Here is a 23385-nt window from a genome sequence, read left to right on the forward strand (position 1 = left end):
CAAAAACCATGCTTACAAACACAAAATTGATATATTCGGACTCATTTTTTGAACAAATGAATACATTTGGTTTTGATTATTGGGACAAAAATGTTGAAGTAAAAAGTGTTTGGGGTACAAAAGAATGGCAAGTACAAGGTATAGAATCATTGTTTAGAGCCTGCATGATCCCAGAACAAATTATATTCTTGAATGAAACTATTCAACAAACTACCTGTCTTGGATTAGCCAAAATCAAAGACTTAAATAAACCGTCTATTCCAAAACCAACAATGAACAGCAATAACTCTGCAGATGAAGATATAGACGTAAACTATGTATTAAACCAAAACAGAACAAATCCTGATTGGAAACAATGGTTAATCTGGCCCACAGATACTAATAACTGTCAAGACAGATTCCTGAACAAAACACAGGGGTTCAAATTGACCAGGCCAGACCCTAGATATTCCCAAAGACAACACCCAGGGATAATCACCACCTACAGTGTGGGCAAACTCTGCCTTCATTGGCTAAAAACTTCCACACTGACAGAAATTAAGCAACACCTAACTTTACTTACTGATGGTGCTGACTTGCGTGATTTCATTATGGGACCGCGCAAACAGCGTCAAAAACGCTTCATAGCAGCCTCTATATATGCAGCTTACAACGAGGCCTGGAAGATAACTCAAATTGAGACAGCAGAAAGTATACGGGAAATTGACCGTATTAATTTGTAAAAATCGCTTTCTGTAGTGGACAATGGGTTAATGACTCTGTCCTCCAGAATCTTTTCATTGGACAGCATTGTGTCATCAGCAATCGACATAATATCGCAAGACTTACTGTTGTTACAACACGGTCAGTCTCAATTGCGTTCTATTGTACAGCTTGGCTGGACGTTACAAAATCTGCGTTCAGGCTATGTGCCTTGGCGTTTAATCAACACAACGTCACTATTCAATATCTTTAACCTTACTGATAAACAAATCAGTATGGCACAAAAGGGTGCTGATTATACAATCCTGAGCATTGAGAAACTCGAGAGATTACCATTGACAATGTCAGAACGACCTGTCGTTGAATGGATAATACATGGGATAATTAATATTCCGATATCTACTTTCAGGTTTCAATACTGCCAAAAATATATACAGGCTGGCATGTACGAAAAATTGGGAAAAGGGTACATTAAGACAACATGGAACTTGTCCTATTCACATGCATGTGTCAGTAATAAAGGACAGAAAGTGTTTCTTAGTGGCAATAATTGTGCGATGTCACTAAGCGGTACACTTCTGTGTAATGGAATTAGTTTGCATGGAGCCTGTGAAGGGAACTCAAATAACCTTTCATGTCACCAGCAAGGCACACCTGCAACAGAGATAGAACCATTCTTTAAAAGACTCTATAACGGGAGTTACATTCTAATTGTGGATCGCAGATGTTGTAATCTACTGCCCGGGGTTCCTTATCTCGTTAGTACGACTGCGAAGGTCATGTGCTGTGGACGCTTATTGTTCCCCAGCTCCTTTCCAGACAGGGAGGCAAGGGCATGGCCTAACTTGAAAATTACTTCTATTCGAGTTGATACTTTAAGCAGAATGAAAACAGTGCTTCTTCAGACGCCGACCAGGCTCACGTCATCAAAAGAAACGTATGATCTCCTAGTCGCAAGGACGACTGCAGAGATTCACTCATTGTTATCAACTAATTCCCCCATACATTTCGCAGAAATCCTGAATGAAATCTTAAATATTTCCGATACCAGTGGAGTCTCAAATGTATTTAAGACAGTATTTTCGATGGCATTAACACCATTCAAAGCCATACTGGGTATTTTTCCAGACTTCGTCCATTCGATTTTTGGAGGAGTTCCCCTCATTCTGGGACTAATTGCAGGAATCCTATTCTTAGTCCTTATATTTCGTTATGGCAAACCATGTCACAGACACAACACCTGCGACAAGGGAAGAAACAATCCGAGCAATTGGATACCGGGACCGGATATCAAAAATCCTGGGACTAACCCGGCTTAGAGACCTGAACATGACTTGGTTTCTTTCATTTCGGCCGATATGGCAAAGATGTGTTTTACCTGTATTAAGGTGCATGCTGTGCGGAGAAGAATGCGTGTTGGACACCTGTCTGACGCTACAATCGGATGCGCCAATGGATGCAGAAACATTGTTGGGTCCGGTAAAGGCTCATGCATTGTGCTGCCCTCAACGGCTGCCAATCCTGATGACGGCATTCGTGGAAACTTCACCACTACGATTAAGGGGTAGTGAAGATCAAGATGAAAGCAGCATCGATCAGGTACAACCTTCTGTCAGCAATACTACTCAAAACGTCAATGGAGACAATCATGCACATGAATGCATGGTTACATCCTTTTCCGAGTTAGTGGAACTCTCACAGGAAGCTGTTGACAGCTTTTTCAGCAGTCTCAACGATATGATGTTCTCACCAGAGCAGAAATAATGACTCTTGAACAAGCTAGCACACGGCGTTCCCGACACCTTGAATTTGGCCTTCAACCTTAATAATAAAGTAGCAAGATCGACTTTTCCTCCAGTTCACGGACAGCAATTTTTTAGCAGCCCCAAAATATTTTTGTTAAATTTTACGGGACACTTTTCTTCTGCTTAAAGTAAGAACTATTCTTAGAGAACTAATTTCTATTTTTAGAAACTTCATAGACATTAGCTGCCCGCTGGCATGTTTATAAATATTTTTGAACTGTGATGAAGTGGTCTCGAACTTTTCTTCTGTATTAAGAGCCATTTCATGTGTAATTCTAATATTCAATTACTAATAATGTATACATATGCGTGATTATTTTAGCATTATTCTACTGCTTGAGTGCATATAGTACATATGACTATTTTTTTCCCGTATGTTACATAATTTCAAAATGCATTATGTGTATTTTGGGGTGGTAAGGTATACACGATACTCTACAGTATGTTTTACTATGCCTAGATTCGTAAATATGGCCATAGTTAGCGTGGAGTGGGTGTGATGTATTCCTATAGGTTCTGTATCGATCCCCCTATTCCTGACCCTATTCTGGTTAACAAATTAACTAGCAGCCATCCCATGATGCAGAAACCGTTATCTGATTACGCCAGACCACGGCACAGGAGCGCGTTATCTGATTAGGTCATAACGCTTGCCATCTAATTAGGCAAGCAATATTCCTCCAGCCCCTGATAAGGCATACGGAGTTCTCAAAACAAATCAAACCTATGACAACCTGGGAAAAACCCTGCGGCCATTGTTTTGATTTCACCGAGAACTTCAGTAAAAGAATGTGCTAACGACCAGCTCGTATGACATCCTTATTGATGTATCTATGTCCATCCTTACGTCAATCTCGGCACCTTACAGGTATAAATATTACCGATATTGCCTTAAGCAAACACACGCGGTGGTGACGAGATCGGAGCAGCGAGACTTGCCGAAGCCCAGTAGAGAGCGAAGCCCACTAGCTGCCCCGCCTTCCTGACGCGCTGAGAACGAGACGCTGCCTTTCTCCTGCCGAGAAATCCAGCTCCGGCGCTTCCGAGCAGCCCTTGCAGGCAGCCTGGAATATCGAGACCAAAGATGAGAGATACCATCCCTCAATCATCCTAGATTCAAGGTACGGAACTGAATAACCCCTTGCAGAGAATTCTTGAATCAGTCACTTGGCAAAACAAACTTAACTTAAACTACTACTTTCTATCCCCGCCCACGTATTAGGCTTAGGTCAGGTACACTGGGTAGGCGTAGTTAGAAGCACCAGTTGAGTACGATTAGTCAAATGTTTATATGTATGTATCTATTTTATTCATTTTAAACCACCATATGGCTTAGAAACCATATAAATGTTTTTACAGTATTATTTTATACTTCTGCTTTTATTGTATGCACTTTACTTAACCATAAGTATTGCAATAATATCGATTCATTTCTCTTGTACGAGAAAAGAGACTGATCAATAAATAACATCTTTATTGAACACGCCCGTCTCTTCCTTTTCTCTACAATCTGGTGAAACTAAGAATGCACGTACTGACTGAGTAAAATAAGTTGTCTTTTGTTTTCACACGACTCTAGAGATACACTCTTGATTAGGGGAGAGCAAAGTTGTCATGTTCTATGGTTGTCAGAAACTAAATCCCTTCTTGTCTATCCAGGGAGGTTCAACTCCTCCTTGCCTATTCGAGAAAGTTTCTAGTGAACTCTGAGCTAGCTGGCAAACCCAAAACTTTAAGTCTAATATCGACAGTAGAAGACCTAGTTAACGTCTGGTCTAGGTCTATACTATTGGAGGTATTATTCCAATGCGCAGAGCCTATTGGGATAATAGGAACTACACTACACAGCCACCTCCTTTTGGTGTTCTGTCACCTGGCATTGGGGTGCCGTGTGTGGCTAGGTGAAGTGTTGCGAGCTGCGTTTGCAGGTGCTTCCTGCTGTGTGGTATGTTGCAGGGTCTGTGTTTTCCTCTGAGTAGCTTGGCTGCCCTGGCCCTGGTGGTGGGTAATGTGGGATGTCCATGGGCTGTTGTCGGGCATCAGTGTTTAAGGTGTGGTGGTTCTCTCCGGCATCACTGATGTGTGGTCTTCTGTGCGGTCTTCTGTGCTCTGCTGGGGGTGTTGTGTGTCCCTCTGCAATGTAAAGGGGAGATGCATGTTGACATTGTGTTGACGTGTAATTTGGTGCATTGTCCTTGTTTACATGCAGACTGTACGACAATGTACATTGTGATTGTTTTGTTGTTGCAGGATTAAGATGCGGGACCGTGTACATTTGGACTACATGACGGATGTGAGGTCGTACGCGTACATTTCCATTTCACTGTTTCTAGCTCTGTCAGATTTAGTAGGCCTGTTTCTGTGCGTGTGCGGACCCATTGTGTCTTTGTTATGCAGAGTTGTGTTTGCTCATTGTACCAAATGGTCCTCAATGTGGGTGTGCTGTTATTGCTAAGTGTGTGTGCTGGAATGTGCAACGGGGAACATGGACATGATCCTGGGTCATTGTGGGTGTGCAGTGTGCTAGGCCTCTTTGAGCATGTGTGCCATTGTGCCCATCTCCACCAGTACCCACAGTTCCTGGTTGTTACTCGACCTGTTGATGTTGTGCCAGGTCCTCTAGAGCTGTGTCCGTACTCCCGATCCTTGCACCGTCTCCACACTGATGAATGTGGCCTTGGTTTCCTCAATCTCCTCCTGTGGTGGAGGACTCCCCCCTCCTGCATTCACGTAGTCTAATTGTGGGTCAGTTGATGGTAGTGTTCTATCACCTCCCTGACGCTGATCCGGTTTTCCTGTGCACTGCACCCGGTCTTCCTCTCCCTCTTCTCCCTGGCCTTCCCCGACCCCGTTGTTCCTTGCTGGTGAACTGTGGGGGTTGTGGGGTTCGCATGGGGTTCGCATCAGCCTCTGCGCTTGGTCAGGGTGCATCCATGATGCTACGCACTTTAGATTGGTTCTGGTGTGTTGTATTTGTAGCTTTTATAGTGCATTTTCCCGCCAGATGCGTGGGATTTGCAGACCTGTCGCTGGTTTTCGCTGCTTTTGTACCGCGATCAGCCTCATCACAGGATTTTTTGCAAACGCATTTCGTATTTTTGCGGCGTGGGGTTGATTTTAACACAGACATCTGACGCGTTATCAGGATGCTATCACATGGTACCGCCGTGTTGAGAATGCTTTGTTTACGCGGCGTAATTTACCCGCAATACACTGCGATGTTGGAAGTTGCGTTAAGTTACTTTTGCGATGGTTATCACACGTTCTTGAGAATAATCCCCTCAATGTTTTGCAACTGGATTTTGGTTGCAAAACATTAATACACCTCTATAAGATTCAGTATTTGGAAGGAATGCCCTTCAAATGTCCCTTCCAAATAGTGAATACTTAATGTTCACCTAACCCATTTAACGATTTGGAAAATGTAAATGTAAATGTCCAGTATTTGTAAAGCGCAAACAATTACCCGAAGGTGTCAGGGCACTGGGAGCCGTCGCGAAGATTAAGCGAGCTATTGCCCAGAGTCACATGGTGGTGGGCTGATCTGCCGCCGGCAAAGGGGATCGAACTGTGAGCCCCTGGGTTCCGGAGTCAGTCGCCCTGGCCGCTGCGCCACACCTCTTCCACAAAATCTTGTTGGATCATTATTTTATTTTTGTAAATTACAAAAAGGTTTTTTAGCGATTACAAGCACCCAGATTTCTTGAATCTGGGTGTATGTATCTGTTAAACAATTTTGTAAATCAGACCCCAGAAAACATTATGTGATGTAAGTGTCATAAATGAGTAACATTTGACTACTGTGAGTGATGATGGGGCACAGAGTTTGTCGGGTGAAAGTAGCTGTAGACTAAGGGTGGTGATGGGGAAGCAGGCAATAACTTATGATACAACACTTTTTTTATGTTATGAAAGTTGTAAAGGACAGTTATTAATGTTGCACTCTTTCATCATACTTTAATTACCAATCTCAGAATGATGTAAGACTGAGTTTGTGTTGCAGGGTTTTGAATTTGTGACCTGCAGATTACTAGAAATCTATGTGAGTATTTACCTCACAGTTATTTTTCTGATGTCAGAAAAGAAGGTGGGCTGACAGAAGGGAGCAATCTGTCAGGACAGCCTAATGAATGTGACAATACAATGGAACAGACAGTGAGACCGGATTATGACAGAGAAAGACAGGTATGGATAGTTGGAGTATGGTTCTTGGAAGAGGGTGAGATTGGAGAATATTGGATTGAAAGACTGATGGCAGGACGTAGAAGTTTGATTGAAGTCAACAGGAAATGAGTGGCACTGGATAGATGTAGAAGCACTGTTAATAGAATGCTGCTGGGGTGGATCACAGTAGAATTAAATTATAGTTGAGAGAAGGAAAGAATAAAATCCCTCGTGTTTTTAATAGCTCAAACTTGACCCAAAGGTATCAGGTGTCGGAGCGCTTTACATGAGCACCAGTTGCGTTACACAAGGACACAATGATTTTTTTTAGGCACATGGAGATTAACTGATTTGCCCACAATCACAGGATGTTGATCGTCATTGCTAAGACTCAAAACTGGTTCCACAGATCTGAGAACAACCGCACTAGCTGTTAGGCCACGTCCTCCCCCAGTTTACTTTGCTTGATGGGAGACAATACCATCAAGTAGGAGACAGCTGTAAATTCATGGCATAAGCACAATGGACATGCAAGGGAATGGTCCACAAATGGGAAGAGGTGCAAAGGGTATGATATAGCTGATGGTTGACAGAGGGTGGAAGGAGACATGAAATATGGAAGGTGAGGTGTACAGTTGATAGGAAAGGACTTGTGATGCATGATGGGGAATGCTGAGAATAGAGATAGGTGGGAGGAGTGGATGCAGGGCAAGTGAAGGAGGAGTTGGGTGACACGGAAGGGTACAAGACGGGATAGGCTTACATGAGGGGATGAATATGTTTAAAAGGAAAGAGGTTTTGGTGCTAAGAGAGGATTACAAAATGGTGATAACCTAAACATATCATGAATATGTCACAGTTAAACGTGCGTACATTCTCTGTAGTAAGCTGCATTGAATTTCAAGCTGTCTGCTTTTTTTGCTTTAGTCTTCACCACCCCGTCTCCACCCATCCCTCAGTCCTCAAAAAATCCCTCACTACCCTTAAACAGCACTCATCCACAATCCTAAAAAACCCTTACCACCCCTGCTAGCTGCTGCTAGATTGTGGAATAAACTTCCCCGTGATATTAGACAAATCAGAGAACTTCTCCCATTTAGGAGACAGGTGAAAAACGTGGATGTTTCGGATTATCTAGATGACCTGCCCGGTGGGACCCTTTCCACTCCCTACCCCCCCCCCTATTTGTGGCTGCTCAGCGCCAGCATACCTGCCAGGTGATAGTGCGCTTAATAAGTTGAATAAATAAATAAAAATTCACCCTACTCTTCTCTAAACCCTAAATCACTTTCTACGTCTAAATTCCACCCAACCATGAATCCTTAAAACCCCTCACCAACCTAAACTCCACCGAATCCTGAATGCTAAAAGCTCATCACCCCTGAACTCTACCTAACACTGAACTTTAAAAACCTTCAGCATCCCTATCCACCCATTCCTAAAGACTAAATTACCTTTCTATGCCTGAACTCCACCCATTCCTGACCACATAAAAACCCTCCGGACCTCTAATGATAAGCCATCCTTGAACCCCAAAACAAGCCACTTCTCCTAAACTCCACACAAGTTTAATGTCATTTTGGATTTTAGTTTAAAATTATTGTTCTTTTAAAATGTTTCCTTTACTTTTTGATTTTTTTGATTTTCCTTAAAATTGTTTTTCCCAGATTTGGTTTCCTCCAATGTGGTTTCACATTGGAGGTTTTCGTTTTACCATAATTCACATATATCACTCAAGATCCACTTAGAGCAGTGGTTCCCAAACGTTTTGTGGAAGTGAATTGTCATTTACAGGTAGACCTCACATTTTCCATTGAAATGGCCACAAAATGTGCACAGGCATACAGCTTTACTGATAAAACTATATAGCACACAAATCATAATGTGTGGAAATCCGATATCTGTTAATATTTTTCATTTGTGCATCACCAAGTGAGTCTGTTGATTTGTTTTGATCATACTAAAATCTTTGTTTCCAGTACATTTCCACATTTTTAAAAGCTGTATTCTTGCTTTCTTAACTGCTGGATGCATATTGTTCATTTGCAGTTATTTACATTGTGTTGTGTAATGCAAAAATGAACATCCTACAATGTCACTTAATTAACTTTTAAAAAAAATCCTCTCACTTTGCAGTTAGAGAAATAAAAGTAAAGAATCACCAGCAAATGTGACCAGTCCAGCACTGAATTTAAAGGAATCTTTATTTAGTCTGACTTTCATGACCTACCAAAAATCAGATCACTACTTAATAAAGTACCCTTGAAAAGTTATCTTGGGATCATCCTTGAGTAATAGAGTCTCATTCTGAGGTAATAACAAGATTAATCTGTAATAATACAGCTGCATCCTGAAATACTCACATAATCATCCTGATGTAATAACCACCTAATCCTGAAATGATCATGGGATCATCCTGCTGTAGTCAATGATCATCACATGCTTTCCACTGTAGTAATCAGTAATGCATCCTACCATAATCCAACCTAATTCTGAAATCATCACCGGGTCATCCTGCAGTAGTACAAGATCATCACATGTTTTCCACTGAAGTCATCAGAAACTAATCCTGGAGTAGCTTCAGTGATGACTAAGGAGTCATTTCTTTTATATATTATGCCCTATAGGCATACTTTAGGGTGGCTTGGGATGACTTCCCCAGATAATTGCAGGAATAGCATTGGATACTTCAGAATTACTCCAGGATGAACTTCCTTTTTGACTTGGGCAGTGCAATTTTAGGATCAGGCATGATCTACTCTGAATGGAGCGGTAGCGTCGGGGGCATAGGAATAATGCAGGTGGGCAGAATGCGAGAAACTGTGCCGCAGCAAAGATGGAGAAAAAAAAGACTGCCTGATTTAAGCTTGCAGTGCCATCACAAGCATTTCTTGCTTGCCACCAAGATTGTAGTTTTGAAAGGGTCGGCAGCCATTTTGTGAAGCAGGCCAGGCACTCTCAAAAGATTGTAGCCAGTTTGGAGTTCATCATGAAGAGCAAGCTGTCAGGATCATGGAGCGTTTCTTGAATCTAGTGAGTATGTGCCGACCATTTTGATGCAGTGAGAGTCACTTAAATCACTGACTTCAGTCTGCAGCATCAGCAGGATAGTGCTGTCATTCTCCTCGCCGTCCAAGCCACGCCTTTCAAGAAAGCAACGTTCTTGAATGCTAATTGTTGGTGATTGATAGAGTTAGAGCCCCAGTTACACAGTATGACTCTCACTCAGCAAATGATTGAGGATGTCATCCTCGCCTCAGTCCTTTACAGAGAAATGTTGCCCATAGCTAACTTGGCCATACACAAATACCGACACTTACACACACCCATCCATTAGCTAATGACTGGAGCAAGTAAGAGGAATATTCGGGTAATGAGTCATCATTGCTTCATTTTCACTGGGGTGTTGTCTCCCAGTATACATGTAATGTAGCAACAACCCAATGTTCTCTCCAATATTTTGAAAACGTATTACTTGATAAATCATAATAAAATAGTACTACAAATTACATACATGTGGATTTTTACATTCATGACTTCCTCTGTCAACAGCTTTATTGTGATATCCATGCATGGCTCATCCCTGAATTTCCAACCGTCCAGTGGCTACCATGGCTCCAAGTCTGCTCAGTAGGTAGAATCCCTCCATATGCATGTCTATTAACTTGTTTAAACCAAACAGGAGGATACTGTTCCAAGGGCGAGGGGCAAAAAGTCACCTGTAACCCTCAAAAAAAGAGAAAAAGTGACGGAAACCTAGGTGGAAGGGAAGAGCAAGTCTTGTTCCCTGTTGCCCTCACACATCCCAAAGGATGTCATGCTTCATCATCGGGCGTTTTGCTCCTCATAGGGCCAGCGCTGCAATTCCCTACGGGCCCCCCGAAGGGTCACTTTGTCGGAGATCTTTTAATATAGAGCCGGATGATGGATGCAGGTGTGAGGGGTCTGGGTCCCAAAGTGAGAATAAACATGTGCGTGCATAGTGACTTAAAAATATCACACCAGGCATATTGTGCCCAGGTGTAATAGGTCAACATGTTTGGTGCCTCTGTTGCCATAAGGGTCAATGGCGCTTCATCAGGACCAAGAAATAATAAAAAGTGGAGTGCATGTGACAAATATCTAAAAACAAGGACCCTTAGAACATGTCAGGGCGACATTATTGGCTATGCCCTTTTGGATTGGCGTAGGGCAGCACAGTAAGATGACGTGCGGTGCTGCCCTACGCCAATTATTTGTAAATGAGGCCCTGAATGTTTGCACTCACCTCTGACATCTCTGATCTGCAGCTTGCGAGATTGAATCCTGGCAGGGCCAATATATCCTTTCATTCTTTCCAGGATCGTATCTAGAGACTGATTAGAAGTTATCTAGCAGTGATGCATGGGATTCCAGAATACTGTTTTCAGGCAGCATTCTTACCCTATTAAAGGGCAATTACGACTTTTCAGTCTAAGTAAATAACAGACAGGTCCTTAACGCCCCTTCCTTTTCCGGACTCTGGTCTTGTTCCTTCTCTGCAGGTGGAATCTGATGGCAGAAACAAAGGAGCCCATACAGCGTGCAAGTCCTCATGCACTAAACTCATAATTTTGTAGGGTGGTAGGCCTGACCAGGTACCACTCTACACAACTTGTAATCGTCCCCATACATTAATATTAAATTGCCTAGTGGTAACACTTCTTATTTACAGCTCTTAGAAAAGGTGGAAATGTTATGCATAAGCAAGTTAATGTCATATCAAGAAAAGAGAGTGGGGGACCTAGGAGCTAATTAAGGTCCAGTGTAGGGTTATTTTTACACAGGAAGAGGCACCTTCCTGCAAAGATACAATCGTAAGAGGAATTTTCCTTGTTCTATGTGTGCTGTAAATGCAGCACAAGTGGAAAGAGGAAATAACGAGGAAAAATTCCTGCAAAAATACAATCATAAGAGGCATTTTCCTTGTTCTATGTGTGCTGTAAATGCAGCACACGTGGAAAGAGGAAATAACGAGGAGAAATGTAAACATTTCTTCTTGCTATGCCTGCCCTGGGGAGGCGTAAGTACGGGCAGTGTCAAATTTCATGGGTGTTGAGTGGGAACACCGACAGCAATACCCATGGAATGCCTCTTTGACGTAGAGTAAGACAAGGTAGCACAAAGCGCTGCCTTTGCCTTACTCCATATCTATGAGGCCACGCAAAGTCACGCAGGGAGGCTTTGGTCGCCGCATTGATATGATTGAGAGACCTACGCCACCGGATCGCCATACAAAAGTGACACTTGGTGGTGCAGGCCTCTTGTAATTGAGGGCCTCAACATCTACATTTACACTTCTATTTTGAGAATTTCCTATGTCTTTTCTGTAATACATTGAATTTCACCTATGATGATGAACAGAGAATTTAGACAGATTCTGTTTGACACTGAGTGATGTATATATCAAAAGGCAATTGGAGATCTTGACATCTTTGCTTTGCTATTTTTAGTATCCCAAAGCCAATACTTGTTCACCAAAGACAGCTCACTGAATGCTCTCTAAATTGAGCACTTACTATGTCTTTTATTCAACATATGTCGTAATATTTTTAAACTAGATAGTTAAATGTGAATTAGGTAATTTTTGCAGCAGGTTTACATGCAGGAGCATCGATGTAATCAGCGAGTTATGATTCAGAGATTCCTGACAAGCATCTGCTTTAGCACAGTTAGCTCTATTACCTCTGGTGGTGCTCAGGGGAGCATGTTGGCCTAGCTGTTGTCCAAGATTACTTCAATTGAGGCTGGAGGGTGCAGAGAGTAGGGGGACTTTGTGCTTCTGGACTTTGCGCTTCTTCCTGTAAGCCTTTCAGGTCTGTGATGAAGCCTGTGTTGTCATATCCCTACAGGAGCAAAAGTAATATTGTCTGCACCTTCAATCTGAATGAACTCCTAGCTGGAAAACAATCAATACAAGACATTCTTATTAATAGTAAAAAGATGACAGCATCTGAAGTCAATGCACAGAATGTGTGCATGTCGCAACTAGAACTAGCCAAGGCCACATTTACAGGAATTTTTATGAGCCCCTTGCGCTGCCATAGTATCACTGTTTGTGAAGCTTTAGCGGGGCAAACCTTGAAATGATATCTATGAGGCCACGCAAAGCCACTTTACGTGGTGTTGAATGGCCTCATACATATGAAGTAAAGCAAGACAGCGCATATCGCTGCGTTGCCTTACTCTGAGCTAGGAAGACATTCCATGAGCATTGCAGTGGTTTTCCCATGCAGCACCCATGGATTTTAATGCTTCCCCAGAATTACAAGACCATGTAAACCTGGGGATGCGCTAAAACCTTTAACTTTATTTCTCCTTGTTTATTCCTCTTTCTACATGTGCTGCATAGTGCAGCACACATAGAAAGAGGAACACGCCTCAGTGGATTCTTTCTGTGCAGGAAGGTGCCCCTTTCTGCACTTAAACAATCTGTTGTATCCTCGTGCTGCCTGCTGAACTCGCCTCGCCGCATGCTCTGGAATGTGGAATCCTATGCCTAGGTATTCCTGGATTCCAGTGCAGCGGTTGGCGTGGGCTCTTCATGTATCTATCTCGCTTCTCCAATAAATCTTCATTTACCACTAAATCGAGAGCAGTCTGTCTCCCTCCTTGACGGATACATCACTGGCGACTTGGTGTGAACGAACCTACGCGATTTCTGAGCCTGCAGCCCCGGTATCCCCGGACCAAGATTACCGTTGCCATCATGAGATGCTGAATTCCCTCCACTGTATCTGCCGAGCCTTCGCTATCGAATCGATGTCAGTTTGGTGAAAATCCCGCTTTCTTCACATTAAGCGGTGAGATTATTTTCATTTTAATACTTTTCGCTTTGTTTTCATCTGCGCGAGTTGACGCGTGCGCTCTACCACGCGCCTGGAAACTTCAGCGCGAGCTAACGCATGCGCTCAACATTCTCTGCATTCCAACCTGGCAGCGTCAGCACAAACAAGTGCAAGCAACGTCTGTTCTATCTGCTATTGTGACATCACAAAGCCTTTCTTCAAGGCAGGCAGCGTCAGCACAAGCAAGTGCAAGCAGCATCTGTTCTATCTATTATTGTGACATCACAAAGCCTCTCTTCAAGGAATATTCCTCTCAAGAACTTTTTTTACCACTGGTTTATGACATCACAATGCCTAAGTAAGACATTTTCTGCAGTCTGTTAAAGTTACATTCTTCAGTTTTTTCCATTCATTCTTCTGCATCTCAATGGAAAGTTTTAATGCTCCTCCGCCATTTTTGGCCAGTCCCGGTGAACCACCATTAGAATGGAAACAATGGCGTGAAGGATTTGAAGCCTATCTCGAAGCCATTGGTGGCGAGAACTACACAGACAAACGCAAACTTGCAATACTTAAGCATTCTCTTGGCGCAGAAGGAAGACAAATTCTTTCACATTTACCTCCAATGACATTAGATAATTCATCTGAAGAAGAAATTGATGTCTATGAAAATGCAATTATGCAACTCGATAAACAGTTCATTAAAAAAGTCAATGAAGTGGTGGCACGCCACAAGTTTCTTAGCAGAAAACAACTTCCCGTTGAACCAATTGATTCTTTTATCAAAGATTTAAGGATCCTGGCTGCAAAGTGCAACTATCAACAATTCCAAGATCAAATGCTAAGGGACCAACTTGTACATAATGTCTCTGATGTGAAACTTCAAGAAAAATTACTTGACGCAAAAGACTTATCTCTTTCAAAAGCGCTCGACATCGCACACCGATTTGAAGATATGAAGCTAGGCATCAAAGAGTTGTCCGACAAAAAACCGAAAGAATCTTCTTCCGAAAATCCTAGTGTATCAGTGGTCCAAAATATCAAGAAGAACCCATCCACTTTTACTTCCAACAAACCTATGATAGCAGCCTCTACTTCTCATCAAAGTTTCAGAAAGGATGTTGTTTGTTTCAAATGTGGCTTTCCTGGCCATGTAGCAACGGATAAGAGGTGTCCCGCTATAGGACAATTTTGCAACTATTGTAAGTCTAGGGGTCATTTCTCCAGGATGTGTAAGAATCGCAACAGATCGAGGTATTCTAATCCTGACCCTAGACGCCCCAGATTCTCTGAAGTTCAACCTGTGGACATCGATGACGATGAATACGACGACATCTGCAACGTCTATGAAGTAGGAGAAGAAAAAAAAGACTCACCCTTCTGTATGCTTCAAATTGGGTCCAAATCTATAAAAGTCATGGCAGACTCTGGTGCAAAATACACTCTAATAGGTGATGATGTATTGCTAAAGGAATTTCCAGATGTCATATCATTATTTCCCTCTGACATAAAATTAAGGGGGTATGGGAAAAAACCCATTGATGTATTTGGATACTTTCCTTCCACTTTATCATTTAAGGGCAAATCAATACATGCTAAGGTTTATGTTGCTAAGGATGGATCATGCTTACTGGGTTGGCCACAACAAAGAGAATTGATGATGAAACTTGATCCCAATCACCCCGATCAGGTTTTAGGTTACTCTGACTTCATCAATTCTGTTGAGATATCCCCTGACAACAAATGGGAAACTATTTTTCCACAAGTTTTCTCCCCTACTTTGGGTCTACTCAAAAATTTTAAACACAAAATTATTCTCAAACATAACGCTGTTCCCAAAGTACATAAAGTACGCAACATACCCTTAGCCTTACGTGAATCTGTAAAAAAAGAACTTCAGAGGTTATGTGACTTAGATGTAATCGAGGAAATTGAATCCTCCGAATGGCTTTCGCCAGTGGTCGTAGCCCACAAACCTAACGGGAAAATTCGTTTATGTGTGGATATGCGCGATTTAAATTCAAATGTATGGGTGGATAGACATCCTTTACCCAATATTGGAGAAATGTTCACTAAGCTCAAGGATGCATCTATCTTCACCACATTGGATTTATCTAACGCATATCACCAGATAGCACTTCACGATGATAGTAAGCATCTGACTTCGTTTATAACCACTGAAGGTGCATACAGATATAAAAGGATGCCTTTTGGGTTAGTGTCCGCATCCTCAGTATTTCAGCGTGTAATGCACAACATGTTTAAGAATGTGTCCAATGTGTTATATTTTCAGGACGACATCTTAGTTTTCGGCAAGGACGAATGTGAGCATTCTGAAGTTTTGTTTAAAGTCTTGTCTATCTTACAAGACAACGGTCTCACCCTCACCAAAGAAAAATGCAAATTTGGGAAAAGTTCAGTAGATTATTTGGGACATTCCATCAGTAAACAGGGTATCTCTCCCAAATTAAGCTTAATTAGGGCGATTGAAAATGCACCTGAACCGGGCAACAAGGATCAACTTAGATCCTTTCTCGGTTTAGCCGAATACTATGCCAAGTTTATCCCCTCCTTTTCTGATAAAACCTCTCACTTACGTAAATTGATGAAAAACCATCAAGAATTTGTTTGGGATGATAACTGCAAATGTCAATTTAATTTCATCAAACAATGCATAATTTCTGCTCCTGCTTTGTCCCCATTTGACACTAATTGTAAATCATTCATTGTCACTGATGCAAGCAATGTTGGCATTGGTGCTGTTCTGATGCAAAAGCAGCACAGCGGTTTCGTCACTATTGCTTTTGCATCAAGACCATTACGTGGTGCTGAAACAAAATATTCTACTCTTGAAAAGGAAACATTGGCTTGTTGGTGGGGAATTGAGTACTTTCGCAGGTATGTATATGGTACAGACTTTGTTGTACGATCGGACCATCGTCCCCTTGTAGACCTGTTTACGACCAAAGGGTGTGGCAAAGCCACCTCTAGAATCGCAAGATGGCAATACAAGTTACAAGATTTTCATTTCTCCGTTGAGTACATCCCCGGTGCAAAGAATGTCCTTGCTGACTTCCTTTCCAGGCTTCCCGTGGAAGACGACAATCATGTTGCTCCCGACAATGACCCTGACAAAGTGGTGTCAATTTGCGAAGTCTCCAATGGTTGCATTCGTGAAGATGATTGGGTTTTGGCTTGCAGTAGAGACCGTGATTATTTGGATGTTGTGTCTTATGTCAAAAATGGTTGGCCTTCCAAGAACAGTCTATCTTCTAGTGTTTTGCCTTATTTTCAAGTAGCTCAAGAGCTCTCCATCCAGGGAGAAACTCTCTTGAGAGGTTTATTGTTGGTGGTTCCGGATAGTTTAAGGAACACCGTGTTAGACATGGCTCATGAGGGCCACCCAGGCATGTCCAGCATGAAGAGAAGAATAAGAAGTGAATTTTGGTGGCCTGGTGTCGACAAATTAATCGAGAAAAAAGTAAGGTTCTGTGTCGAATGTTGTGTGAGTGATAAATCCCAAAAGCCTGTTAAATATCACCACGATTCTATCTCAAGACCATCAAAACCATGGGAGTGCGTTTCTGTAGATATTGCCGGCCCCATGTCCCTTGGTCAGAGTCCTGTGTACGCCATTGTCTTGATAGACCAGTTCTCTAGTTGGCCTGAGGTGAAATTTGTCTCTCATGTATCTTCTAGAGTGGTTATCGACTTTCTCAATTCAATTTTTGAAAAAGAAGGTTTTCCCTCTTCCATCCTTTCTGATAACGGCACACAGTTCACCTCCTCCGAGATGAAATCTTTTTGTTGCAATCATGGTATCTTACACAAACGCTCTTCTGTTTACTATCCTCAAGGCAACGGAATGGTCGAAAGATGGATTAGGGTGCTCAAGGAGGGTCTGCAACTTGCTGTGTGCAACGGTGAGAATTGTCTCGAGGCTGTTAGAAAACTTTTATGGAGTTATCGGAATACTCCTAAGGCTAATGGTGAACTGTCTCCTTTTGAAATAATGCGGGGGAGGAAAGGTATATGTAATTTAAGTCAAACCTGGATGCGAGACCTTGTAAATGGTAAACGTTCTACTTGTCGTTCTCCTGTGGTGTCTTCCAATTCCAGCAATCCATGTAAGGTTGGTGATTGGGTACGTGTAAGAAAGTCTGGTTTTCTTAGATCTGGTGTATCTCGCTTTTCTGACCCATTGTTAGTTGTTAGAGTGGGCAGGCAGGTTGTAGAGCTGTCAGACGGGAATGTTTGGAGTCTCTCTAAGGTTGTCAAAGTTCCACTTTTTCTTAGCAGTTCCTTTGCTCCCAACCGTTCAGGGACCTCTCCCTCTAGTTCCAATTCTCATCACCCTCCTGCTTTACCTCGTTCCATTCAGCCCACTTCCATCCGTTCCCCTCATTCAAATTTTTCCCGTCTGAGGAAACCTCCTGTGTGGCATAAAGATTACATTGTTAGTGAATAACCTTTTCTTTCCAAAATGTTCTCAATGTGATGTGACTACATTAATGACTTTGCTTATATGAATTCACTGTTAAGATTAATTCTTTTCTTTTCTAGTAAGGAGGATGTGTTGTATCCTCGTGCTGCCTGCTGAACTCGCCTCCCCGCATGCTCTGGAATGTGGAATCCTATGCCTAGGTATTCCTGGATTCCAGTGCAGCGGTTGGCGTGGGCTCTTCATGTATGTATCTCGCTTCTCCAATAAATCTTCATTTACCACTAAATCGAGAGCAGTCTGTCTCCCTCCTTGACGGATACATCACAATCCTGCCGACAACACAGGCATCCTTGCACCATTGTGCAAGGGTACCTGTGTTGGAGATACGTTGCTGAAACTGAGCCAGCGCAGGGAGAAAGGATAGGAATGCACCATATAGGATAAATAAGGTGCATTCCTGCCCTTTCACTTTTGAGTAGGCCTGGACATGAAATTCTGCTCCGCTTGCAGTGTTTTTCCCACTCTGCACAGCGCACATTGTTCCGCACAAGCAGAGCTGAGTTTTTTCCTTGCTTGAGCTTTTCCACATTAATTTGGTGAGCGAGAGCGAAAAAAATCTTACTCCAGACCACCTCCCGTTAAGATTTTTCCACGCGGGAAGTTGGGAACGGCCGCTACCACTCTCACTGAGAAACCTTTGTTCCCGTTGAGCAAGCTGCCACTGCGGTAGAATATCCACTCGAGCGGAGGAAAGAAGCAGCACCCTCCAGTGTTGCGCATGGTCCGGTTCGCTCAGGACATACACTGAATAGCAGAACTCTACAAACTCCCCCAAGGCCTACTTTTGAGTAGGGCAGCACAGCAAAGTGACTTGGAGTGCTGCCCTACAACAAATCCCCATAAACGAGGCCCTTAGTTCACATTTGGGCTTGCAGGGCAGATATTTCACTAATACGGCATTGAGTTCTGATTTTTGGTTCAGTTTATATTTTAAGGAGCTAAAGATTTGACGTTTTAACGAGAACATTAAGAATGATTTATCTTCGTTGCAGTTTACTAAGTTTTAAATTACCAATTTAGGGATAATAGTTGATATTTTTTAGGATGGTATATATAGTCGTTTGAATGATATAATTTTGAATATATACATGTCATTTGCATTATATTATCTTTCTCTTCTTTCTTATTTTCTTTGTCTACTGTTTTCTTGACACGTAAAGTTTAATATGTATTTCACTTTTAGGCAGTCCCTTATTGATTATATTTTGGGGAATTTTCATTATTATATCCATTTTAGATGTCAGTAAATTATTTAAGTTAAAGGGATGGAAAGCCTTAAAAATGAAGAAATATAAAGGCTGTACTACAAGTCCATGTGTTTTTTGAACTGTCCAGTTCCTCTTAAGGGTATGATGGGAGCACTCCAATTTCTGGCTGTGTCACTTGTAAGCACATGGTTGTCAGATCCCCTGCATATTTGTACCCTCATATTCTGCCATACAGCTGGAAACCAAGTACCACAGACTGTGGTACACACTTAAGGGACTTGATCAGAAAGGGGCTGTTGTTAACTCAGTTTAGGGCCCAAACTGGATTGCGATGAATGCAGGATTACAAAGTGGGCTCAGGTCACGGGAGTTTGGGAGCAAATAGTGATTTGGAGCAAATAGTGCAATGTTTGTGCACTTTAAATTAAGGTATGAGATGATATTGGTGTGTCATTCCCCATTCCAATGTGTAAGACTGGAAGCTGATACTACGTGTGCACACACGCTCACTTGTGCAACCTGGAATAACACAAATTAGCGAGAGATCAATTTGCACCTCTACTTACCAGCCCCGTATCTCTTTGTTTTATTCAGTAGGGTATGTGTCTTGATTTGTTTTAAATTGTTCGTTACTGTAACCATACTGCACATCGTTCGAGCAGCAAAGTTTCGTGAGCACAGAAAACATCGTGTTCTCTGGCTCACATGTAATTTTGAGTTAGAAGAACCTTCCGTGATCACAACTATGGAGCAACTTCCCTTTCGGATACAAACTGCAATTTGTACTAAAAACTGAATTTCAGGGTGGGTGGTATTTGCTCACGTGCTAATTGCACATATGATGTTTGCCCGTGTGCAAACTGCCTACCCTGCTCTTTTCGACCACACAGTTATGGCAGATAAACCATGTCAAGAATCCTGTTTGCAATACGAGAAAAACTCCCGTGAGATTGTGCAACTCTGATTTTCTCGGTAATGTGACTCTGTGATGCACAGATTGTAATTTCAGGCTACTTGTGCTAGGTTTCACTGCTATAAACTTGAGGACAAATTGCTGAGGGCTTGCAATTTGCTCATGAGATAATAACAAATATGCAATTCTGTATGGGCACGTACTTAGAAAACGTGAGTTTCTAACCAGAACGGATTTTTTCTGCACTTGAACACAGTAATATTCTTTTCCCAGAAACTTTGCAGATACTCACCACCTCCACCATTGCCTCTGAGACCTAAGTGCAGCCAATGACAATGTCATTCCGGATGGTTGTTTAGAGTGTGCCCTGTGCATATGTATCATATGCACAGTATAAGCACACACTCAATTTCTGGGCCATGAAATACAGGATTCTCCTCTAATCCTACATGGTTTGTCCTGGTGGTGTCTGCCATTTGTTGCTGCAACCTCGGCCCTCTTTCGTTTGCAGACGCCCAATGATAAAGACTTCAAACCATTCAAAATGACACTAGTGCTTAAATTACATGCACACTCTCCCTCAGCCTGACCCTAAAGTCTCTGACACTATTTGTCCATGCCTAAATGATCCATATTTAAACTCCTATGCCACTCCAATACAGCTATCCAAGCCGTAGGTCCTTATTACATTTGTTTTTTTTTAAGTTTGAAAAGCTTTATTGAATTGAATAAAACAATGTAAAACATCAGTACAACGGCATAAATAAAGAGCAGCAGGAAACAAAATAGTTATGGAGAATAATGTGCCCATCATAACAAGAAAAGCCCCAAGGGGGAAAACACAATACATATGAAAGAATGCTTTTATAACTTTTCATTTTGTGGGGGGAAGAGAGAGAGAGAAGGAAAGAAAAAGGAAAGAAGGGGGAGGGAAGGGGAACAGCAGTGAAAAATAAATGATAAACAGAGTAAAGATGTATAAAATAATAAAAGTATATACAAATTGTAATAACAGTAATACTAATAATAACAATAACAGGTGATCATGAGGCACTTTTAGATAAATAGTCTGTTAAAGGGGACCAAAGTAAGTCACGTTTAATCAACATCGGAATAGAAGAAGCACATGCACGATCTAATCTGTGATGATGGCAGAGTAAATTCCACCAAGCATTATAAACCACATTTTTAGTATCTTTCCAGTTAGTTGTTATGATTGGAAAAGCAACAGCAATACAGAGATCAATAAATTTACGAATATGAAGCGGGACACCCCAAACAGGGGCCAAACCACCCAGAAATACAGAAGAAAGAAGAAAAGGAACATTAGTGGACAAAATCTTGTTAAGTGTACACCAAATGTGGGACCACATAAGGTGGACCTTAGGACAAAGAAAGAACATGTGAACCAAATCACCAGAAGTGCATGAACAAGACCAACACTTCTTAGCATCTAACAATTTAAATTTGAATAAGTCACAGGGAGTATAAAATAATCTATTATAAAAAAAGTAAAGGGTTTGTGTGGTACTAGCGGACCGGGAGGTGGAATGAAGTTTGGACCAAATAGAGTCCCATGTAAGTGAGGGAAAAGTTTGATTAAGGTCTGATTCCCAGAGAAGTTCGAGGTTAGTTTTAGGCCTATCAGAAGGTGAGGGAGAAAGTAGTTTGTAAATAGCAGAGGCCTTAAGGGGAGCCTGAAAGTTTGGTGGAGAGGCAAGAAGGGGAGGTGAAGAGGGAGAAGGGATGTGTTGCAAGATAATAGTGGATAGTTTAGGTAGAAGTTCGTGAAAATGTGCACAGTATTTGTTAGAGATACCAAAGGAGTCACGAAGCGCTGAAAAGGTTAATAAGGAATTGTTAGAAATGAGTTGTCTATAAGTGAGAATTCCTTTATCGATCCATTCCTTCCAAAAGAGCGCCCGATTGCGTAGTTTAAGAGATTTATTATACCAGAGTGGGGTATTCAAATGAAGAGTAGATGGGACAGAGAAGGAGCGGAAAAGGGCAAGTGTTAAAGCTTTGGAGTGTTTAAAAATAGGTGAAAGCAGCTTAGGAGGTGGTTGAGTGAGATTGGAGGCAAGAAGAAAGGAGAAGGGGTGAAGTTGAGCCAATTCCAGAGAGCTCCAAGCCGTAGTAGGAGGAGATGAGGTTTTGAGAAGGAAAGGCCAAATTTGCTTGAGAGAAAAAGCAGAGTGAAAGCGTGAGATGTTGGGGAAGTTAACACCACCAAGATGTTTAGGTTGTTGAAGACGGAGAAAAGAGACTCTGGCCTTACGCTTATTCCACAGGAATTTGGAAAAAAGACTATTGATAGACTTAAAAAAGAAATGGGGGAGAGAGATAGGAAGCATGGAAAGACAGAAGTTCACGATAGGAAGGAGCATCATTTTAATAGTGGAAAGACGACCCCACCAGGAAAGAAAAAGAGGGGACCAACGCTCTATAAGAGAAGAGAGCTTTTTAAGTATATCGGAATGATTAAGTCTGAAAGTTTCTCTAATGGTGTTAGCATATAAGACACCAAGGCATTTAATACAGCCAGAATTCCATTGGAAACCGGAGCCCTGAAACAGGTGAGGAAGACAACATTTATTGAGGGGAAGGACTTCTGTTTTATCGATGTTTAATTTATAACCAGAAACTGAGGAGTAATCATGTAGTAAAGAAAAGAAAGCAGGGAGAGCAGTAGCAGGGTTAGAAATGTAAAGCAGAATATCGTCGGCGTAAGCAGTAAACTTAATCTCCACATCTTTATAAAGAAAGCCAGAATAGGAAGGGGATTGACGAATTTTCTCAAGGAAAGGTTCGAGAGCCAAAATAAAGAGGAGGGGGAGAGTGGACAGACTTGTCTGGTACCTCTATGAAGGGGAAAATAATCAGATTGCATACCATTAATCCATATAGAAGTAGAAGGAGCAGAATAAAGCAAATGAACTAATTTAAGAAAAGTGGGACTGAAACTGTGCCAGCGCAGGGAACCAAACATAAAATCCCAATGGACACGGTCAAATGCCTTCTCGGCGTCTAGAGTAATGGCCGCCAAAGGACTATCCATTTTAGCAGAGAGATGAATGATATTGAGAAGGGTCCTAGAATTGTCTGTAATGGATCTTCCCTTAACAAATCCGGATTGATGAATGTTGACCAAATCGGGGATGATGGAATTAATCCGTAGGGCCGGAAGTTTCGCATATAATTTACAATCAGTATTAATGAGAGAGATGGGTCGATAGTTTTTACACAGGGAAGGGTCCTTATCTTTTTTGGGGAGAAGAACAAG

Source organism: Lissotriton helveticus, chromosome 9 (genome assembly GCF_964261635.1).
Source record: "Lissotriton helveticus chromosome 9, aLisHel1.1, whole genome shotgun sequence".
NCBI classification, from domain to species: Eukaryota; Metazoa; Chordata; class Amphibia; order Caudata; family Salamandridae; genus Lissotriton; species Lissotriton helveticus.